Genomic DNA, 26,178 nt, shown 5'->3' with positions numbered 1-26,178 from the left:
TGAAAATTTTGTAAAAGCAATTTGTAAAAATAAATGAGACAAAATTATAATAGTATGAAGAGAAATTAAATATCCTTTTATCTTTTCTTCTTACTTATTTTCATATCCATATGAAATGAAGACAAATATCACATTGGGTTAATATTAATTATATTTTAATATGTTTGTTGTCATAAATAGAAAGAAAAATATGAGAATATTTAATTTCTCTACTAAGTTTTGGAACTTCAAAGCTAAAACTAATTTGGGTCCAAATTATGGTAAAAAAATATTTAAACTACTACAGAAGTCACAAAACATCAATTTAATCATGAAAATGTTTTTGGTTGATAACCTTAACTTAGTATTTCCAAACATTAATCGATATTTCTTCAGTTCTTTTGATTTAAAAAAGTACTAGTTATGGCACCTGTGTATTATATGGGCTAATATATATATATATATATATATATATATATATATATATATATATAGGTCAAAATATTTGAGTACTTTGAACTTATAAGAAAATAACAAAAAAATGAATTATTATATAGGAAATGTTTTTATCCTTTTAATTTAAATAAATAGAAAAAGATAACGAGCTTAAATTTTGGAAATTTTGGAAATTTTGAAATTGAAAGGTATGTTCATTGATTAAATTGATATTCATTTATTACAATATCTATTGCAATTATAACAATAAAATATTATGTGAAATTTAATAAAATAGAAAAACTAATAAATGACATGTGAAAAAAAAATTCAAAATAACCAAAAAATTAAATTTGGCAAATTGAATTAGAGTGGGATAAGTGGCAAAAACCTTTTATTTATTAGACAGGATTTTGAAAATATACAATAATGAAATAATTCTAACTGCTACTTACACTAGTATCACTAAAAAAGGATGATCGGTTAAAAATCATGTGATTAAATCATTTTTCACTATAAATGTATACCATGATGACATATACTTAATTTTGTGTTGGAAATAGATGGAATTAATACAACAATTAACATAAATAAATCAATATAAAAACATAATTCTAAGTATTACTAGTTGGCAAAAGTGGCTTATAGATAATTTATATTTACTTAGATTTGACTCAGTTCTAAGTTGCAATCTTATTCGTCAAATTTTTAGATCAACCCAAATGTAAGTCATGTCTCACATCCAATCCGCCTCCATAAATATAGGCTTGATGTAGTATCCGTACTCCCATTTCCTGCACCTCATTCGTTCATCTATCCGTCCATTTTATGGTCTTTCTTTGTCAATAATAGAAAATTTAAAGAAATTGAGATAAAATTGCCAAAGAATAATTATATAAATGAAATTGTAAAACTTAACTTTCTAAAAAGATTAATTTGAAAAAAAAAATAAAAAAATGTTTTAAAAAACATATAAAGTTGTAAAAACAACACATAAAAATGGTTGTAAACATTGTAATTTGTAAAAACTTGTTTAAATTGTTTTAAAAATGTAAAAACAAGTTGTAAAAACAATTGAGACAAGGTTATTATAGTAAGAAGAGAAATTAAATATACTCCATTTTTTTTCTTCTTACTTTTATTCATATCCATATGAAATGATGACAAATATAAAATTTTGGATAATATTAATTATATTTTAGTATATTTGTTATCATAAATAGAAAGAAAAATATAAATAAAAATATGAGAATATTTAATTTTCTAGTAAGTTTTGCAATTTCAAAGCTAAAATTAATTTGGGTCCAAATTATGGTAAAAAAATTATCTACTACAGAAGTCACAAAACATCAATTTAATTGTGACAATGTTTTTGATTGATAACCTTAACTTAGTATTTCAAAACACTAATCGATATTTCTACAGTTCTTTTGTTTAATAAAATACTACTTGTGAGACTAATGTATTACATGTGTTATTTAAAAAAAAATTAATATAAATGTCAAAATATTTGAGAACTTCGAATTTATAAGAAAATAAAAAAAATGGACTATTATAATGGAAATGTTTTTTATTTATCAAATTTAAACAAATAATTTAAATAAATAGAAAAAAAAAACTAATGAGCTTTATATTTGAGAATTTTGAAATTTAAAGGTAAGATCATTAATGAAGTTGATATTCATTTATTATAACATTTATTGCAATTATTAAATTAAAATATTATGTGAAATTTAATAAAATAAAAAAAATTCAAAATGACATATGAAAAAAAAAGAATTCAAAATAACCATAAACTGATATTTGGCAAATTGAATTAGAGTGGGATAAGTAGCAAAAAAAACGTTTATTTATTAGACAGGATTTGGAAAATATATAATAATGAAATTATTTTAACTGCTACTTAAACTAGTATCACTCAAAGAGGATGAAAGGTTAAAAATGATGTGAATAAATCATTTTGTTCACTATAAATGTATATAATGATGACGTACACTTAATTCTTAGTTGGGTATAGTTGGAATTAATACAATAATTAAGCTAAATAAATCAATATAAAAACATAATTCTAAGTATTAGTAGTTGTCAAAAATGACTTATAAAAAATTTATATTTACTTATATTTGACTCAATTCTTAGTTGTAATCTTATTCGTCAATTTTTTAGATCAACCCAAATGTAAGTCATGTCTCACACCCGATCCGCCACTATAAATCCAGGTTGGATGTAATATCCCTAATTCCATTTCTTGCACCTCATTTGTTCATCAATCCGTCCATTTTATGGTTAGTTTTTTTTTACAATAACAAAATTAATGTAATTGAGATAAATTTGTCAAAGTATAATTTTACAAATAGATTGTAAAAGATAATTATGAAAAAAGAGTAACTTGAAAAAAAAAAGTTGTTATAAAAAACATATAAAGTTGTAAAAACAACACATAAAAATGGTTGTAACCATTGTAAATTGTAGAAACTTGTTTAAATTGTTTTAAAAAGTAAAAACAATTTATAAAAATAATTGAGACAAAAATATAATAGTAAGAAGAGATATTAAATATCATCTTATCTTTTCTTCTTAATAATATTCATATAAATATGAAATGTTGACAAATATCACATTTGGATAATATTAATTATATTTTAATATGTTTGTTGTCATAAATAGAAAAATATATATATATATATATAAACAAAATATGAGAATATTTAATATCACTAGTAGGTTTTGCAATTTCAAAGCTAAAACTAATTAGGCTCAAAAGTATGCTAAAAAAAATATTTAATTTACTACAGAAGTCACAGAACATCAATTTAATCGACACAACATTTTTGGTTGATAACCTTAACTTAGTATTCCAAAACAATAATCAATATTCCTTTAGTTCTTTGGGTTTAAAAAAATACTAGATGTGAGACCCATGTACTGCATGAGCTAAAATAGAAACAATAAAAAACTAATATAAAGGTAATAATATTTGAGTACTCCAAATTTATAAGAAAATAAAAAAATGAATTATTATAATGGAAATATTTTTTATTTTTTATATTTAAATAAATAGAAAAAACTAATGAGCTATAGTTTTGGGAATTTTGAAATTTAAAGGTAAGTTAATTAATGAATTTGATATTCATTTATTACAACATTAATTGTAATTATTATATTAAAATATCATAATAAATTTAATAAAATAGAAAAACTCATAAATGACATGTGGAAAAAAATTAATTCAAAATAACCACAAAATCACATTTGGCAAATTGAATTACAGTGTGACAATTGAAAAAAAAAAAAAACTTTCATCTAATAGTGACGAATTTGGAAAATATATAATAATGAAATTATTTTAATTGTTACTTAAACTAATATCACTCAAAGTGGATGAAATGCTTAAAATCATGCAATTAACCCGTTTTGTTCACTATAAATGTATATAATAATGAAATATACTTAATTCTTAGTTGGATATAGATGGAATTAATACAACAATTAACATAAATAAATCAATATAAAAACATAATTCTAAGTATTATTAGCTAGGAAAAATGGCTTATAGATAATTTATATTTAGTTAGATTTGATTCAATTCTAAGTTGTAATCATATTCGTCAATTTTTTAGATTAACACAAATGTACGTCATGTCTAACACTCAATCTGCCACCATAAATAATGGATTGTCGTAATACTGTTAATCCCATTTCCAGCACCTCATTTGTTCTTCTATACGTATGTTTTATGTTTTTTCTTTCTTAGACAATAAAAAATATTAATGTACTTGAGATAGAAATGCCAAAGTATAATTTTATAAAAAAAATTGTAAAAATTAATTTTTAAAAACGGTAATTTTAAAAAAAATAAAAAAAAAAGTGTTTTAAAAAACATATAAAGTTGTAAAAACAACACATAAAAATGGTTGTAAACATTGTAAATAATAGAAACTAGTTTAAATTGTTTTGAAAATGTAAAACAATTGAGACAAAGTTATAATAGTAAATAGAGAAATTAAATATTCTCTTATGTTTTCTTCTTACTTATTTTCATATCCATATGAAATTATGACAAATATCACATTGGATTAATATTAATTATATTTGAATGTGTTTGTTGTCAAGAATAGAAAGAAACATAAAAAACATAAATAAGAGAATATTTAATTTCTCTTCTAAGTTTTGCAATTTCAAAGCTAAAACTAATTTGGGTCCAAATTATGGTAAAAAAATGATTTATCTGATACAGAAGTCACAAAACATGAATTTAATCAGGAAAATGTTTTTGGTTGATAACCTTAACTTAGAAGCTCAAAACACTAATCGATATTTCTTAAGTACTTTATGTTAAAAAAAATACTAATTGTGAGACCTATGTAATACATGGGCAAATATATATATATATATATATATATATATATATATATATATATATATATATATATATATATATATATATAAAATGTTGAATATAAAGGTCAAAATATTTGAGTACTTTAAATTTATAAGAATATAAAAAAGTGAATTATTATAATGGAAATGTTTTCTATCTTTTAAATTTAAATAAATAGAAAAACTAATGAGCTTTAATTTTGGGAATTTTGAATTTTAAAGGTAAGTTAATTAATGAAATTGATATTCATTTATTACAACATTTATTGCAAATATTATATTAAAATATTATGTGAAATTTAATAAATTAGAAAATCTCATAAATGACATGTGGAAAAATATTAATTAAAAATAAGCACAAAATGACATTTGAGAAATTGAATTAGAGTGGGATAAGTGGCAAAAACAAAGTTTCATTTATTAAACAAGACTTGGAAAATATACAATAATGCAATTATTTTAACTGCTACTTAAACTACTATCACTCAAAGATGATAAAAAGTTAAAAATCTTGCGATTAAATTGTTCTGGTCACTATAATAAATGTTATATTGATGACATACACTTAATTCTTAGTTGGACATAGATAGATTTAATAGAACAATTAACATAAATAAATCAATATAAAAGTGTAATTCTATTATTATTAGTTGGCAAATATGGCTTGTAGATAATTATATTTACTTAGATTTGACTCAATTCTTAAGTAGCAATCCTATTAGCCAATTTTTTAGATCAATTCAAATGTAAGTCATGTCACACATACAATCCACCACCATAAATATAGGCTTACTGTAATATCCCTAGTCCTATTTCCTGCACCTCATTCGTTCATCTATCCATCCATTTAATGGTATATCTTTATTTGTCAATAAAAAAAAATTAAAGTAGTTGAGATAAAATTCCCAAAGTATAATTTTATAAATAAATTGTAAAAATTAATTTTGTAAAAAGATTAATTTGAAAAAAAAATAAAAAAAATGTTTTAAAAAACATATACAGTTGTAAAAAACAACATATAAAAATGGTTGTAAACATTGTAAATTGTAGAAACTTGTTTAAATTATTTTAAAATTTTAAAAACAATTTGTAAAAATAATTGAGGCAAAATTATAATAGTAAGTAGAGAAATCAAATATCCTCTTATGTTTTCTTCTTACATATACTAATATCCATATGAAATGATGACATCTATCATATTGCGTTAATATTAATTATATTTTAATATGTTTGTTGTCATAAATAGAAAGAAAAATAAAAAAGAAAAATATGAGAATATTTAATTTCTCTACTAAGTTTTGCAATTTCAAAGCTAAAACTAATTTGGGTCCAAATTATGGTAAAAAAAATGTTTTATGTGCTACAGAAGTCATAAAGCATCAATATAATTGGGACAATGTTTTTGGTTGATAACCTTAACTTTGTATTTCAAAACACTAATTGATATTTCTTCAGTTTTTCGGTTAAAAAAATACTAGTTGTAAGACCTATGTATTACATGGTCTAAAATAAAAAATAAAAAATTGAAATATAAACGTCAAATATTTAAGTACTTTGAATTTATAAGAAAATAAAAAAATAAAGAATTATTATAATGGAAATGTTTTTTATATTAAAAATTTAAATAAATAGAAAAAACTAATGAGCTTTAATTTTGGGAATTTTAAAATTTAAAGGTAAGTTCATTAGTGAAATTTATATTCATTTATTACAACATTTATTGCAATTATTATATTAAAATTTTATGTGGAATTTAATAAAATAGAAAAACTCATAAATAACTTGTGGAAAAAAATCAAAATAACCACAAAATGATATTTGGAAAATTGAATTCGATTGTGACAAGTGGCAAAAAAAACTTTCATTCATTAGAGAGGATTTGGAAAATATATAGTAATGATATTATTTTAACTGCTACTTAAACTACTATCACTCAAAGTGGATGAAAGACTTAAAATCATGTGATTATATCATTTTGGTCACTATAAATGTAGATAATGATGGCATGCACTTAATTATTAGTTGGACACAAATGTAATTAATACAACAATTAACATAAATAAATCAATATAAAAACATAATTCGAAATATTATTAACTAGCAAAAATGGGTTGTAGATAATATATATTTACTTAGTTTTGACTCAATTCTAAGTTGCAATCCTATTCATCTATTTTTTAGATCAAGCCAAATGTTACTCATGTCACGCACTCAAGCCGTCGCCATAAATATAAGCTAGTTGGTATGTCTTTCTTTATCAAAATGACAATCACTACTTTTGATGTCACAATTGTTCCAAAAAGATTTCGTGATCTTCGAGTTTTGTTGATAGAATATGAAAAAAGTTCACTCGAGCACCATGCATACATGCTTTCACATAGTTCTTATCGGGGTAAACTCTCTCTCTCTCCCTCTCTCTCTCACACACACACACTAACACCCACTAACAGGCACATCTCTAATCTCTTTAGTATTTGTGATAATTTTTGAGTTAAACGATTTAGTTTGATCCATCAGTTTTTTAAAATGAAAGTTTGTTTAAAATTCCATTGTAAAAGAGACCATTACCTTATAGATTGGCATTAGGTTTACATTTTACAATGTTTCACTTTGTTAGAAAAGAGAGTGAAAGCCTTTTTGTGAATAAGATTGTTGCAAACTTTTGTTCTTAATAAAGTTAAAGGACTTCAAGTTGTTCATATTAATGTGCCTAACCAAAATTCAATTACTCAAAAAGAAATGGAAATATATTGAAACTTGTTAGATGTGAACTAATTGATGAATGTCTAGCAATTTGCAATTAATATATCATGCATCTTGTTCTCCAAAGAAACAATTAAGGGGTTTAGGGTCTTCTTTATAACTATACACATACCAACGGAGGAGCTACCATATACGTACCAAGATGTGTCCATCCACCAAACTTTTTAATTTATTTAGTATTTATATAGGAAATATCATGAAAAATAACGATTGTTTATATTATTAGAGAAAATAAAAAACAAATAATAAAAGAAATCATTAGGAGTTTATAATTAAATGTGCAAAGCAAAATGGTTAATGTTTATTAAGATCCTTTCCTACAGCGGATATTAGGATAAATAAATGTGGTTATTTGATGTTATAAAAATGAATCATAAATGAATGGACATAAGAATCATCCATATGACCTATAGAATTAGATAATTATGGAAAATGTCTAATACTAGGTTTCAACAAATATAAATAAAAGATTTTAGTTCTTGTAGGTTGCCTCAAAACTATATTAGATTTCTTTTAAATCTCCATTATGAATTAATATATATTTGGCTACAGTTTTTTGATAAATTTAGTTATTTAGATTTTTTTAATGTTGACGGCTATTTAATTTTATATTTTTCTTCTTCTTATTGTTATATATGAGTTCGTGATTTCTAAGAATTTTTAAATTCTATTAAGGTTTGGATATAAGAGTAGAAATATGAATTTATGGTAATTGTTTCATTCAATACTAATTTTTTGAAATCACTTTTTTTTTTTCATTTTTATGGTAATTGTTTCATTTCATATTTTATAAAATGTCAATTTTTATTTGCAATTTTACTTTTTAGAACTTTTTACATACTGTTTCATGTTCTCTAAAAATTGACAAGTTTACTTTTTAGAACTTTTTATATACTGTTTCATAATGTTCTATTTTATATTTTTTTAATGCATGTTTTTATTTCATTTTCACAACTTAGTAGTTTTTTTACAAATTCATTACTAACTTTTTCTAGATAGTCATTTTGATGACTCCATGGGTCCTCAATCTCTCGCATGCTTCACAATTTATGTCGTCGTAGAAATACATTCAACAAATCTTATAGTTGCTTCATATAGAGAGCTTTGTCCAATTTTAGTATTTGTAAATCGGATTCCACATAAGCATTGAACTCCAGTGTTACAAAAAGAAAAAGAATCATGTACTTTCCAAGTTGATATATGAAAAATTATTGATCTTAATTAATTTATGAAAAAGAATTCAAATATTTTATATACTAATACCTAAAAATAATAGTTAACCCTTGGATTATCGAAATTTTGGTCTCCACAAAAATATTGCTTGTCTTGTAGCTAATGTATTTAGGCGATACTATGTATAGTGATTCACTTTATGATCCATAAAGCACATACTAAACCTATTTTTTAGGGCCTCACTAGTTCTCTTGCCCCAAATTTATACCTTGTCCACATTGCTCAAAATGACAATTTATAGCTTAGAGGTCATCACACTTATACCAAAAAACAATTGTGGTCTTCGAGTGTTTTTTGTTGAACCTGAAAAAAAAAAGTTCTTTCAAGTATCATGGATACATTCTTTCCTATAGCTCTAATCAGTTATCATGGTAGCTAGTTTGAGTTTCTTTCTCCATCCATCTTACTTTGTTGTCTTTCTTCAGTGAATTGGTAGGTTGATTAATCGATCCAGTCTTAGGGCCTTTTAAATATAAAGACATTATATGTGTCGCTAGCATTTCCGATAGATGATACATTTACAAGATTTATATTCAATTTCAAAATCTTTTTCAATTCAAGATCCTTAGCTGCTAAAAGCTAATGTAAGACAAGCTCACTTGATAGAGGTGGAAACCTCTGAGATTTGTGGTCCTGGTTTATGTGAATTTGTGGTCCTGGTTTATGTGAATTAACTAATTTAATGAATTTAATTTTTAACCACTAACCAACCATAAAAAAAAATTGCTACGTACCTTCAATAAAGTTGGTTTGCATAAAAAAAACTTAGTGAGAGAGATTTATAATTGTTCTACATGCTCTACATAGGTGTAGATTTTCCATAGGGTGCACATGTTTGTAAATTATAATATCACAATCTTCCGCCACTAAAAGTAACTTCTCATAATAATTAATGAACAAAGAACAATAAAAAACTTTACCAAATATTAGCAAAACTAGGGTTTATCCCAATAGATTCAAATGATTCAGTTGACTTGATAATTTCATAATAATATTTCAAATCAAAGGTTATTACTAATATATAATGAGAATTAACAATAATAAGTATAACACTAATGATGAGAGATAAGGAACTGAGATTTACGTGGAAACACCAAATCGGGAAACCCCAAGGACGAAGGAGACTACAAAGAGATGCATTAGGGATAATAATATTTACCATGCAAGGAAATAGTATAAATACAAGTGGATAGGTATAAATGTGGAGGAAATGGGAGAAATTTGAAGGGGCGATTTTGTAGGATTCTATCACACACTCTCTCTATTAACTTAAATGAGTATAAAAAAGATTTTTTTAATTGCCAAGCGCTCAAAGTTATATCGTCTATTCTCATGATGTTGAGTTCAAGTCACCTAGATCAATCAATGTTTCCCCATGATACCTCCGAGTTTTTCGGTTCCTTTCTTACTAGAATTAGTCAAGTTTTTTGAACCGTAGTTCAAAAAGTTATCTCTAGATGCCTCTCTAAGTTGTTTTGCCTATAGTTCACAAGAAATTAATGAAATCACAAGGACCACAAGACAAATTTTTTAGGTCAATTTTCAACAACTAAGATTTCTAATGGCATAGAACACAATACCCATGTTTGGCTGGATTTATTTGTTTCGAAATTCTATGTTAACATAAAAGAATTCGAAAGGAGATGCATTGAAAAACTGTTAGGGCTATCCCGCTAGTTGGATACACGACTTCTCAATATTGGAAAAGCATCTATGAAGGGTTAAAGTTTTAGTGGATCAAAACAATCGGTAAAGAAGTGCTACTATAAAGGTTTGGGCTAATATAAAACAGTGATAAGAAATTATTAAATTATAACCAAAATGTTCATTTCGCAATGTTGGTCTTTCCCCTCTAATGACATGTCTAGTAAAGAATATAATTTTACAGAAAATAACACTAGTTCCACTAAGTAACTTTCTTAAACTATTTAGTGTATCATAACTTAACATGCTTGTAATACTATCATGTGTTGTTTTTACAGTTACAACCACATCTGAAGTGGCTACAGGATTATTAAAGATACTGAATGGAGAATTGTATGACTGTGTCTTGATAGATGCTGACATAAGTGAAATGGATATAGTGGATTTTCTCCATCAAACTTTTAAGCATCAACCTCATTTATCTATAATTAGTAAGAGTTAAATTTATACTTTGATTAGTTTGAAATTTGACATACACATATCTTAATCCAAATATATTTCAATTCTCACTAACATATATTTTCTCTAACTCTTTAAAACCTTATGTAGTGATGGCTTCCCATAATACTCACATGCGACTCCTTAAGGAAATTATAGAAAATGAGGCGGTTTTATATCTCCCAAAACCATGTGGTCATAAGGAGATTTGCAATATTTGGAAACATGTTTGTAGAAAGATAATATCATTTGAAGGATGTAACTACTCAAATGGAGAATCACCTGAAGAAAACCAAGAGTCTAACATCTTCAAAAGGGTTGATCAGATAGTTAAGCAATCAAAAAATCTCAACCCCAAATGTATCAGTAACAACTTATCATTAGAAGGTGTCACTCAAGAAGGACTAAACATTAACTCACTAGAGTATAATCCCATGTTTAAGCCAGTTACATATAAGGAAGTACAAGGCAATGATCATGATAAAGAACAAATTCATGAGCATAAGAGAACAAATGACCAACTTGTTGAAGATGCCAAATATTATAAAAATACATTTGATACCAAGAAGCGGATTTCATGGACGAGTGTTCTTCACAAAAAGTTTGTTGAGGCAATCAATACACTTGGGAAAAAAAGTATAGTATATATATCCACACATCCTCTTGAGTATTTCATTTAACTAATTTTGAAGTCAATATATAGTATCTTTTTACATTTTTTTTATTTTGGAACTATTTATTTTACTTGTTATTAATTGTTCTATTTCACATAATTTATTGTTTACAGAATCTTATCCTTCTGCAATTCTAGAAGCGATGAATGTTCCAGGACTCACACGTAGTCAGATCGCGAGCCACCTACAGGTAACTTACTTATATGTTCATCTCCATATTTCTACTTCTTTTCCTTCACTATTGCAAGTTTTTTAGTTTCCAACTTCAAGCTCTTATTCTTATTTGGTTATGATGGGAATATTCCATATTTTATACTTTCAGAAATACCAAAAAAATCAAAAGAGTATCAAGAAGCCAACCTCGATACCACAAAAGAAAAAGCAAGTAGAGAGATATGCTTACAACATATGTGGGCAATCGACCCCAACTAATGATTATGAATCCATCCCTCAATCCAGTAACATCCAGCCATCATTGACGCTTAATTCTATAGGAATGTCTTACATGACCATAAACAACATCAAGGCTCGACTGCAAAGAGCACCTCCGTTACCTGTACCACAACCAAAAACCACCATTAATAACTCTTATAGTGATCAATCAACAAATCATAGTTTTTTTCATACTTCTTTGGGTGAAACAAGCAAGAACATTACTTTTGGATTAGTTGAAAGCTGTAACGGTTTTATTGGTCAAAGAAATGAAGTTCAAATGACAAGAGATAGTTATGAAAGTACAATGGGGCCACTAAAGGATGGTGAAACTATAGCAATGACCCCGATGGATTTTGGTGAAGTTGTGGCTCCGGTAGTTGCAAGTAGTTCACTGACACCGCTAAATTATTCAGGAACTTCAATAGAGAAATCGGTCTCTGGAATGGCACCTTCGTATTATGGTTTAGGAACTGGGTTGCAACCATTAGAGGGTTTTGCACTTAGTGGAGAAAACTATGATCTTGAGATGCGCGAGATATCAAATGTATTTGGGATGATCAATTCCATTGGTGGTTACACTTCAGCTTTATCAAATCATAATTATCTTATCCACTCTCAAGATTTGCAAGGAAACAATGATCATGATGATGTGGGGCATTCCACAAACCCGAACTTTTCTAATTCAAATATATTTCCATTTGGAGTTGGAAGTGTTGGTTATTCTGATCCTCATTTTCCCAGTGAAGAAAATAACAGGCAAGCAGAAACATTGCCACCTTTCAACTCTCCTGGATTGGTGGATGGGATTGAATGTACAACCATGGAAAGTTATATGTTTGCGGATGAAACCCAATATCTTCTTGATATGACCGTGAATCTTCTTGATGAACTTGATGATGATTTAATAAATGGACCTTGGTAGTTTTCATCATCTATCACCTCTTCTATAGCCTAGTCACATGTTCATCACTTCATATGTCAATGTGATGGAACATATCATTTTAATAACCTTCTAATAAGTTTATGTAAAATTAATATGTCCTTTTGAAGTGCTGCGATAAAGATAGGATTGTTGTCAGTTGTATGTTGTTATAATTATGTATAAGACTTATTTTGATGTGGGGTTATGTGTTTGATGGAAAATTATGTCGTGATATTTGAATAGAAGGTTTTACATAATCTTAAAACAAGAATTCATGTGATTACAAAAATTATTTCTTCCTTATATAACAAACTTAAAAAATAAACATTCTATTTTATCAAAACAAATTTACATGAGCATTAAATGCAATTTAACCCATTTATATGGGTTAAGAGTAGTACACACACACACACACACACATATATATATATATATATATATATATATATATATATATATATATATATATATATTCATATACACACCACAAGTTATTTTCCCACTTCAAGAAATTATCAAGGAAGATCTCATTTAAAATTTTTACATAGTAAATTTTTTACAGAAAAAAACCCTATTGCGAAATTTGTTTTATTCGATAACATGAAAATAATTTACCGACACACAATTTTATGGGTAATTCTATCATTAAACTACCTACAAATTACCAACGAGATTGATATTGTCTTGAAAAAAGTTTTCGTAGAAAACTTATTTATTTTAAGTAACTTATTATTATTATTATTATTATTATTATTATTATTATTATTATTATTATTATTATTATTATTCATAATATTTTTTATTATTATCTTTTTTTTGTATCCTACAATTTTATTAAACACATCCTACCAAGTGATTAAGGATATGAAAAGAAAACATATAATGGAAACTACAACGTAAGATCAAAAAGGACAACTCCAACACGTCAAATTGTACTTTTCGAAGTTAGCCATATGTTTAACATATCCACAAACCATTGAAATTATATTGGCTGCCATGTTTTTTGTTGTAGAAATTAATTATTATGCATCTTGTCCTTTCTCACATTCCAAATACTCCAAATTGTTTCATATATAATAGTCAGCAATATCTTCTTTTTCTTTGAGCAATGACCCCAACTAGCTGCAAAATTAATGTGATCACATATATTTGATCGTCTTAAAATACAACACCATTTGAATATATGTTTTGATACCTTCTGCATGAATGAAATTTTTTGCAAGAAGATTATTGGTATTTTCAATCTCACAAGAGCAAAATAGGCAAACTAGTGAAGAGATATTCACACCTCTACAACTCAAAGATAGGTAACTAGGTATACGGTCCAAGCATGATTTCCACACAAAAAATAGAAACTTTGATTGGGACAATAGTAATCCATACTATCGGGGGATCAATGGGATATTTAACGTAGAGTCTATAAAGTTGCTCATTACATTAACATAAAAACTACCATCAAATGATTGATTGAATTTTATGGTGTCGATTCCATGAGAAGGCACAAAACTGGTGATAACATAATGGAGATTTGATAGTTCGAAAGCTCCACTATTAAATTTAGTTATTTTTCCAACTTCCAATGAAACCATTTGAGTTGAATCTCTCGGCAATGAGTGATGACTTAAGTTTATCCATATTTTACAAGCCTGAGAATTGAGTCGCCAGTATACCCGATTCCAACTAGTTGTCTTTCCTAAAAAGAGTGTTCTTTCCTGAATCAACTAAATAGGAGAACAAATTGTCAAACTCTAAATCAAGACTATCAAGATCGTCTCTTACCTTGACTATATTGCTCCACATGTCAAAGAGAGTTTTCTTTGCATACATCCTCATCATTTTGTGATCTAGATTATGTATTCCTTCAATGGTGTGCCACCACAAATTATCTTTATCTCTATTCAAGTCTCCAGATCCACTTAGTCAAGACAACTATATTGAGAACACTAACAAAACCAATTTTGAGAACCCCCCCTCCCCCCCCCCCCCAACTCTCTCCTTTGAAGCATATACTTTGGGCCATGTAACTACTCAAATGGAGAATCACCTGAAGAAAAGCAAGAGTCAAACATCTTCAAAAGGGTTGATCAAATAATTAAGCAATCAACAAATCTTAACCCCAAATTTATCAATAACAACTTTGATGGGTTTTGAGAAAAAGAACATTCCTATATGCACATGAAAAACCCTAAAGCTTTGGATCTAGGTTTCACAATTGTACATGCAAATTTATCCAAAGCTTGTAAACCCTAATCTAGCATACTATAAAATTGAAATATACATCTAATACAAGTTTAGATGATTACCTTTTGATGGCAGCAAGAATCTTCAATCTTCAAGAGCTTAGTATGATAAGTATACTACATCTAATGACTTACAAACACCAAGTTAAGAATATGATTGAGAAGAGAGGAGGAGGCACAATTTTGGCTATAGTAACTCTAAGGTTTTACTGGTGGCCGAAATCTATAGCCCTAGGGTTCCTTAAATAGCTGAGCTACTAGGGTTTCAGTCAAAACCCTAATTGGATAGCTTAGGCCCTAAGCCACTTCAAGAACCTTTTGGAATAAGGCCCTTGGAAGAAATCATAGTGGTCTACCACTCCAATTTCTTCCCCATCATTTCCAAAGGGATCCATAGCCCAAATCCAAATATCTTATAGTTGGCAATACCAGTTCCTTTTGTTCAATTAATCTCTTTTAATCACAGAATCAATTTCCTAATTAATTCTTGATTAATATTAACTAACTAATATGATTTATCTTTTAGTTTATTATTCATATAATATATTAATAAACCATAATAACCTCTCTCTCTCTCTCTCTCTCTCTCTCTCTCTCTTTCTCTCTCCACAAATCATGTTGTCAAATTGCTTTTGTGAAGGCAAATTAAATGGACCATGCATAACCTGGTCAAGTACATACCAAATATAGTTATGGACTTGGACTTACACACTAATCCAACAGTCTCCCACTTGAAATCATAGTGGGCTTCCACTCTAATTTCGCCCCCCTCATTTCCAAAGGGATCCATAGCCCAAATCCAATTATCTTATAATTGGCAATACCATTCCCTTAGTAGATTTAATCACTTTTAATCACAGAATAAATTTCCTAATTAATTCTTGATTAATATTAACTAACTAATATGATTTATCTTTTAATTTATTATTCATATAATATATTAATAAACCACAATAACCTCTATTTCTCTCTCTCCATAAATCATGTTGTCAAGTTGTTTTGGTAAAGGTAACCCAAAAGGACCATGCACAACCGGGTCAATTACATACCAAATATAGTTATGGAATTAGACACTAATCCAACAGTCTCCCACTTTGATAAGTCTAATAACTATAAATGCAAGTACGAATTCAGGATCCGATTAGCTATCATAGCTCTCAAAGACGTTGTTGAACTGTGATATTATCAGTAACCTATCCTTTAGATTAGGGATCGTATAGTCCTCCGCTCTAGATATCATGCGAACAATTACATGGAACATAGTCATACTTATTATCCAGCATTTTTTTTCTCGATCTCAGATTTTTCTAACATAGAACTTAATTGAACTCATCAAATCAGTTCTTTCTGAGCCTGACACATAAGTCAAACTTAATCATCGATGGGCCTAGATTTCGCTTTTACCCTCTTATGATAAAATGAACAGATAAACTTCGACTTATATGCATTTACCATTCACTCATCAAATCATTCACAACAATGTGTTTTATAACATGAAGTTATTGACGCGTTTACGCATTATCAATGCACAACCAACTTACAAACAATAAACCATATGATATTATTATCTTGCGGTCACTCGTGATAAATTCCATGAAGTGATACCAACAAGCGTGGGTTTAATCCAATGCTCAAATCTTATTTCATAAGTACTCATGAACGTTGCAACAAACTTTTTCTATGTCTAATACACTTTTAGACAATCTACACGCCAATTCATGACAGTCTTCTTTCATACCTACTTCCAAAGTATAAGCGACTGTGGATTGTTAGAATAATCTTATTATTCAGGAAGTCAAAACATGCAAAGTGAAACAATAGGTAAATAATTAACATAAGATAGTAACTTTACTTATAAATAATACTCCTTTATCTAAGCATCAAATGTTAATTACAATTTATCTAATATACATTTCAAAACTATCTAATCTAAACAAATATCATCCTTCATCTGAATGCTCCTAGCGTGCTGCAAGTGCTTAACCTTACTCACTCCCTTTGTAATGGGATCTGATGGGTTCTCTTCTGACGATACCCTCTTAACCACGATGCTACCTGATGTCTAATAAAGTGATATTTCCTGTCGATATGTCGGGATCTGCCATGATTCCTCAGTTCCTTGGTCAAGGCAACCGCTTCTTCATTATCGCAGAAAATCTCCATAGGCTCCTTTACGGCTGGCACAACTCCAAGGTCTCCGATGAAGTTCTTCAACCATATCGCATCCTTTGACGTTTCGCTCGCCGCTATGTACTTTGATTCGCACGTTGAATCAACTACGGTCTCTTGCTTGGAATACTTCTAAGTCATTGCTCCTCCATTCAGGGTAAAGACCCAGCCCGACTAAGAACGGTAGTTGTCTCGGTCAGTTTGAAAATTGGCGTCACTATACCCTCGCACCCTTAAGTCATCACTCCCACCGAGGACTAGGAACCATTCCTTGCTCCTCCGTAGGTACTTAAGAATGTTCTTGACTACGGTTCAATGTGCTCTGCCAGGGTTCCCTTGATATCTGCTAACCATGCTCAACGCGATGGCCACATCAAGCCGACTACAATTCATAGCATACATGATCGAACCAACTGCGGAAGCGTAGTGTACTCGGCTCATCTCTGATATCTCGACTTCAGTGTTCGGGCTTTGATTCTTACTCCACTTGGCATTTCATTGGATCGGTAACTCCCATTTCTTGGAATTCTCCATACTAAAATGTTTTAGTACCTTTTCCATGTAAGTATTCTGACTAAGTCCTATTAGTCTCTTACTCCTGTTTCTCACTATCCTTAATCCTAGAATATAGGCAGCCTCTCTAAGGTCCTTCATAGCGTAACATTTCCCAAGCCAGGACTTCACTTTTTAGGGTCGGGATGTCGTTTCCTCTGAGTAGTACGTCATCGACATACAATACGAGGAAGCTAACTATACTCCCACTGGATTTGACATATACATATGACTCATCCTCGCTTCGCAGGAAGCAAACTCTTTGACTTTCTCATCGAAACAAAGATTTCACCTGCGAGATGCTTGTTTCAATCCATAAATGGATTTCTCAAAGTTACACACTCTATTAGGATGCTTTGCATCGACAAAACCATCTGGCTGACTACTGTAAACATCCTCAGCCACCTTTCCATTATGGAAAGCGGTTTTGACGTCCATCTGCCATATTTCATAATCATGAAATGCAGCTATGGCCAACATCACCCTAATAGACTTTATCTTCACAACTGGTGAGAAGGTCTCATCATAGTTAACTCCAGGAGTTTGAGTAAAGCCCTTAACAACCAATCGTATGTTATAAGTGTTTACTTACCCGTCTATGTCGGTCTTCTTCTTGAAGATCCACTTGCACCCGACCGTCTTATCACCAGGTATATTCTCAACCAAATTCCAAACTTGGTTGTCATACATGGAATGTATCTCTCTGTCCATAGCCTCTTTCCATTTCATAGACTCCGGGTCTGCCATGGCTTCCTTGTAGCTTATAGGTTCGTCCAAATTTATCGGTGTACTATCACCAATAAACGTATCACCTTCCACTTGTTATATGAAAACCATATAAAACAGGTGGAACACTAACTCTACTTGAATGTCTAAGAGGTAAGGACTCGTCAATTGGTTCAACATGAGTTTCCTCCTCAGGTTGAGCTCTAGTGTTAGAGGTTCCTTCATCGTTCGACTCTTGAAGCTCTTCAAGAGAGAATTTCCTCCCACTTTCCCCTTGGCTTATGAGTTCTCACTCTCGGAAAATCCCTCTCCTCGTAACAAAGACAACATTGTCACTACGAGATATCCAAAGGAATTATGTGGGTAGCTGATGAAAATACACCGCTCACTACGAGGTTCGAGCTTGTCGTGAGTTTCTTATCTTACGAAGGCCACGGAACCCCAAACCTTGATATGTACCAATGAGGGAGCTTTCCCTATCCACATCTTGTGAGGTGTTTTGGCAATCTTATTTGTATGGACTAAGTTAAGGATATCGGTGACAGTCTCTAAGTCATACCCCCAAAATGAGATAGGTAGCGTAGCACAACTCATCATGGAATGAACCATGTCCAGCAAGGTTCGATTACGCTTCTCAGCCACACCATTCAACTGCGGTGTCCTAGGTGGCGTCAATTGCAAAATGATTCCGCATTTCTTAAGGTTGTCGTGGAATTCAAGACTAAGGTACTCTCTACCTCAATCGGGTCAAAGCATCTTGATTTTCTTGCCTAGCTGATTCTCCACTTCCTGCTTAAACTCTTTAAACTTTTCAAAGGTTTTTGACTTATGCTCGATTAAGTAGATATACCCATATATGCTATAATCATCGGTGAAAGTCACATAGAGGCAACTTTCATCCCTTGTGTTGGATCTAAAGGACCCACACACATCAGTGTGTATGAGATCCAATAAACCCTCACTCCTTTCACTAGTGCTAGTGAAGGGTGCCTTGGTCATCTTTCCAAACAAACAAGATTCACACACATCATCTTCCCTAAGGTCGAATGACTCCATCACTCCATTCTTTTTGAGTTGGGTTGTGCGTTTCTTGTTGACATGTCCAAGACAACAATGCCACATACATGCTTTATCCAAACTATTGGAAGAATCGATACACAACACATCATTTCCTAAATTGTCTACAACCATGACAATTTCATATATTCCATTACAAGGCAATGCTTCAAAATAGAAAACACCATTAAGATAAGCATTAATAGAACCCTTTTCATTATTAAAAGAAAATCTAAATCCTTGTCTATATAAACCATGAAAAGAAATGATGTTTCTTTCCATTTCAGGCGAATAGAAACAATTATTCAAATCTAGTCATAATCCATTACTAAGCACTAAAGAGTAAACTCCAATCTTGGTGATAGGCAACGCTCTTCTGTTCCCCATGATTAAGTTTATCTTTCCATTCTCCACATCCTTATTTCTTCTTAGGCCCTGCAAATCAGAATAAATCTGAAAACCATACCCTGTATCGTTAACCCAAGAAATAGCATGTGAGGAATCATTATATTGAATAGTGTAAAAATACTTGCGTAGGACGGCTTGATCTTTCCATACTTGATGTCTTACAGATATTTCAGGTAGCTACGTTTCCAATTCGCTTTGTCATGGCAGTAGTAGCACTCTACATCCTTTGGGTTGGAGGTGGGTGCAATGGGACCATCCTTGGTTCCACTAGAAGAGGTGCCATCAGGGGACTTTCCCTTATGGTGGCTTTTTGAAGGAGCCTTCCTCTTCTTACCCTTTCCTTGTCCAATAGCCAAAACGGGGGCAATAGTAGCAATAGGATTTTGTACAATGTATTTGTCCTTGAGGTTGCTCTTAGCAGTCCTCAACAGGCCTTGAAGCTTGCTCAACATGACCTCCTCTTTGTTCATGTGGTAGGTTATGCGGAACTGTTTGTATCAAGGAGGCAAGGAGTGAAGAATTATATAAATCACCAACTCTTCATCGAAGCTAACATTTAACTTCAGCAAGCGGTCGACATATCTTTGCATCTTCTGCAGACGAGTAGTGAAAGACTCTCTCTCCCTCATCTTGGTCATGATCATCGAAGTGATGGTCTCGTACCTCTCCTACCTGGCACTCTAGTGGTACCTTTCTAGTAAATCCTGATGCATTTCAAAGAGCTAGAAGTCCTCATAGGACTTTTGGAGTTCGACAATCATGGTCACCAGCATGATGCAATGGTCTTTCGTGGCATCACGCTCATGGGCCTCAAAGGCAGCGATCTCCTCGGGAGTAGCAGTGTTGACATCTACCTCCTTCATCTCCTTTTCGAGGACTACTCATTGTCCTCGTAGTGGGTGGCCATCCTTATGTTGCGGATCCAATCATTAAAATTGTTTCCGTCGCATATCACCCTCCCACACAAGTTCATGAGTGAGAATGAGCCAGAAGAGTTTGAGCCGGAAGCATTGTTGTTCGGGTTAGACATATGAAAAAGAAAAGAGACAAAGTTTGATTAGATAAGAATCCCCAATTAAACACCCAAATGAGAAATTAGGGCTAGGACCCAACAACATTATTGCAGTTTAGAAGAGAGATGTCGTAATCTAAACATCAAATAATTTTAAGGTATGTGAATGATGATTCACTAATTTCCACCATGAAAAACAAAAGTAATTAAGTTTTAAATGTTTTGAAACTCCTAGATCCTTTTGAGATTCATTGAACTTTTCAATGGCATGTTTAAATCTCAATATGCCCTTCAAGTTTGTGACTGGGATACCGAGGATCACAAACAAGGTGTGAATAACCATGCAAATGTACTTGGTGCCCTCGATGTTACAGTCACCTAATCAATTTGTAGGTTAGCCACACACGCTCCATTGATCTATGACAAACATTGAGTCACCCTTTTCCACCTTTGCTAGACCCAAATTAGTGTGCCAGTTAACCACACACGCTCCAATAACGTCTTGGCAAGGGTACAAAGTGTAATTTCATAGAATAGCATCAAATTCACATTTTTTCCTTAAGTAACTAAGATTGAGAATTTTATAAAAACATTTAGTTACTTTATTAATCATTATACTTTAAATGATCAATTAGTTTCCCTATCCTACCCATTCAGCTAACGACCCTCTACCAATCAAGGAAGTGGTGGGTGAGAGTGGACACCCAGTAAACTACCATTTTATAGGCAGCAACCTTATACCCCCCTTATAGATCAGCTTCATGAATGAGGGCTACTAACGGTAAGAATAGCATTTATCTTATACATATATAATAACTATTCTTATAATATTATAATAGTATGGGGTGAATTTTAAACTTGTAAAATTCTAGGGTTTTGAATTTAATTATTTCAAAATTAAACTTTTAATCAAAATCTAAATTCCAAGACTTGATGGCAAGTTTTGAAACATTTCAAAACTATCTATATCAAAATTCATATAAAAAATAATTAAACAATTAATTGGTGATTTTCTAATTTTGACCTAATCTAATTTCATGCAAGATAATTGATCAAATAATTCAAATAATTAAGGTTTATCATATAAGACAATAATTATCTAATTAAATGGTAAATATCTTTTATTTTGACTAGGATAATCACATGGAATCAATAAAATTTGGATTCTATTAATTAAAAACATTTTTGGTAACTATCCCAAGTCAAAATAAGCCAAAATCCCGAAAATCCATCTGTCTGGCAGCCCAACTCGCCAAGTCCGTTATAGAATTTGCCGAGTTCACCTAACTCGTCGAGTTCATCATAGGACTCGACGTGTCTGTCAACCAGATGGCATAAAAAACGATTTTAAGCAATGAATAAACACACCATGCATCAAATACAATAGAAACCAAGCAAGTCTCTGATACCACTGATGGGTTTTAAGCAAAAGAACATTCCTGCGTGCACATGAAAAACCCTAAAGCTTTGTATCTAGGTTTCTCTATTGTACATGCTAATTTATCCAAAGCTTGTAAACCCTAATCTAGCATACTATAAAATCGAAATCTACATCTAGTACAAGTTTAAATGATTACCTTTTGATAGCAGCAATAATCTTCAATCTTCAAGAGCTTAGTATCATAAGTATATTACCTCTAATGGCTTACAAACACCAAGGCAAGAATATGATTGAGAAGAGAGGAGGAGGAGGCATAATATTGGCTATAGTAACTCTAGGGTTTCACTGGTGGGCAAAATCTGTAGCCCTAGGGGTCCTTAAATAGCTGAACTGCTAAGGTTTCAGTCAAAACCCTAATTGGATAGCTTAGGCCCTAAGCAGCTCCAAGAACCTTCTGGAATAAGGCCCTTGGATGAAATCATAGTGGGCTTCCATTCTAATATCGTCCCTCTCATTTCCAAAGGGATCCATAGCCCAAATCTAATTATCTTATAATTGGAAATACCAGTCCCCTTAGTTCAATTATTCTCTTTTAATCACAGAATCAATTTCCTAATTAATTCTTGATTAATATTAAGTAACTAATATGATTTCTCTTTTAATATATTATTCATATAATATATTAATAAACCATAATAACCTCTCTCTCCATAAATCATCCTGTCTAATTGCTTTGGTGAAGGTAACCCAAAAGGACCCTGCACAACCGGGTCAAGACAATACCGAATATAGTTATGGACTTAGACATTAATCCAGCAAACTTATCATCAAAAACTATCACTCAAGAAGGACTAAACATTAACTCACTGGAGTATGATGTCATGTATAAGCCAGTTACATATGAGGAAGTACGAAGCAATGATTATGATAAAGAACATGTTGATGAGCATAAAAGAACAAATGATCAACTTGTTGAAGATGACAAATATTATAAAAAGAGATTTGATACCAAGAATTGAATTTCATGGATGAGTGTTCTTTACAAAAAGTTTGTTGACGCAATCAGTCCACTTGGGAAACAAAGTATAGTATGTATGTGTGTGTGAGTGTGTGTGTGTGTGTGTCTATATATATATATATATATATATATATATATATATATCCACTCATCCACTTGAGTATTTCATCTAACTAACTATGAAGTCAATATATAGTATCTTTAAACATTTTTGGTATTTTGGAACTATTTGTTTTACTTGCTATTAATTGTTTTATTTCACATGGTTTAATGTTGACAGAAGCTTATCCATCTGAAATTCTAGAGGCAATGAATGTTCACAAACTCACACGTAGTAAGATCGCGAGCTACCTACAAGTAATTTACTTATATGTTAATCTCCATATTTCTACTGCTTTTTTGTTTACTATTTCATATTTTTTAGTTTCCAACTTCAGTCTCTTGATCTTATTTGGTTGTGATGGTAATGTTCCATATTTTATACTTTTAGAAATACCAAGAACATCAAAAGAGTATCAAGAAACCAACCTTGATACGACAAAAGAAAAAGGCAAGTAGAGAGTTATGCTTACAAAATCTTTGTGATTTTATATCACTAATATTATTTAAGTGTAATGGGGTTAATTTGTTCATTAAGGTCACTTTGACAATTATCGAACAAATTAGTATGGTACGGAGCGCACATTTGTTTGATTTTGTCAATGTTGAAAGTATACTGCTAATTAGGGGCGAAGCCCCTGAACTGACAGGGGTCCGGGGGCAGCGCCCTTGGGAGTGGGGTCCAAGGGTGGCTGCCCCTGGCAGGGTCCAAGTGGCAAAGCCCTTGGCTAGGGTCGTGCTGATAAAAACACATGGTTTTGTAATCCATTTATAGACCCGGTTTTATGGTAGTTTATGATAGGTAATATGACCGTTTTTGGACAGGAAGTTATTTTCCTATAACTACCATGTGGCAGTTTTAACACAAAAACTTAGTTTTTCTATTTTATGATCAATTTCGGATTCTTTTTTAGGTACAGATTCATAACATATTGTTCATTCTCCATTCTAGAGAATAGTGAGTTTCATCCGAATAGAGATTTTGAGTGTACCCTTGAAATGCTTTAATCTGAAAGAGTTTTACAACTCTTGTTGATCCAAGTATATCAATACCCCAAATTTATAACAAAGATTAAAGCATTCTGTGATCATGGAAAGTGGTGATTCTGTGAAGGATATGACAATCAAGTTTGACAAATTGAACAAGTTTGAAGGATAATATTTTTGTAGATGGCAGAGAAAGATGCACTTTCTCCTTACCACTCTGAAAGTGGTGTATGTTCTAAGTACACCCATTCCAATCTTACCATAATCTATTGAAGATAAACCTTTGGAGGAAACTAGAAGAAGATCAAAGTGGGAAAATGATGATTACATATGTCGTGGTCATATTCTCAATGGTATGTCTGACTCTCTTTTTGATATCTATCAAAATTTCGAATCTGCAAAAGAATTGTGAGATTATCTTGAATCCCAATACGTGGCTGAAGATGCTTCTAGCAAGAAGTTTCTTCTTAGTAACTTTATGGGTTACAAGATGATTGACTCCAGACCTGTTATGGAACAATTCCATGAAATGTTAAGGATCCTGGGATAATTTGCTCAACACAATATGAAAATGGATGAAGCCATTTCTGTGGCTGTGATCATTGACAAATTGCCCCCTTCCTAGAAGGATTTTAAGCACAATCTGAAATATAACAAAGAGGAATTGACTTTGACTCAACTCGGAAGTCATATACGGTTGAAGAGTCCTTAAGGACTCAAGAACTTGATAACAATCCCAAAGGTAAGAACCAAGTTGGTTCCTCTACTGTGAATATGGTGGATGGAGAAGGATCAAAGAATCAAAAGAGGTCTAATGGAAAAAAGGAAGTTTAAAGGAAAGGATGACAAGTCTTCCAACAAGAAGGCTAAAGTGGTTTATTGGAATTGTAACAAACCATGTCACTTCAAGAAAAATTGTCGTCTTCGAAAAGTGAACAAGGATGGTGCTGGACCAAGTGGATCCAAGGATCCAAAAAAGCAACAAGGTCAGATTTCTGTTTCCATGCAGAATTCTAAATATGTTTAGAATTATATTTCTGTGATTTCTGAAGCATTTTATGTGCAAGATGAGAATGTTGCATGGTGGGGTGATTCGGGAGCAACAAGTCATGTTTGCAAAGAACTATATTGGTTCAAGGACTTTCATCCAATTGATGATGTATCTGTTGTGAAAATGGGAAATGTTGCAACTAAACCAATCAAGGGCATAACATTTGTTTTACTTACTTTTACTTCTGGTAAATATTTGTGTTTGAACAATGTTTTATATGTTCCAGGGATTCGAAAGAATCTTGTGTCTGAAATTGTATTAAATAATTGTGGTTACAAACAAGTATTAGATTATGACAAGTATATCTTGTCAAGACATGGTTCATTTATGGGATTTGGATATCTATGTAATGGAATGATTAGGCTAAGTATTAATTATCCTTTTATTGATAATTTTGTTTGTATGGTTTCTACTAGTACTAGCAACAATTTTAATAAATATGAATTATGGCATTCTAGACAAGGACATATTCATTACAAGAGATTAAAAGACATGTCTAAAATGAGTTTAATTCCT

The sequence above is a fragment of the Lactuca saligna genome, chromosome 8, assembly GCF_052625555.1.
Source record: "Lactuca saligna cultivar CGN05327 chromosome 8, ASM5262555v1, whole genome shotgun sequence".
NCBI lineage: Eukaryota > Viridiplantae > Streptophyta > Magnoliopsida > Asterales > Asteraceae > Lactuca > Lactuca saligna.
This window is presented reverse-complemented; position numbering follows the sequence as displayed.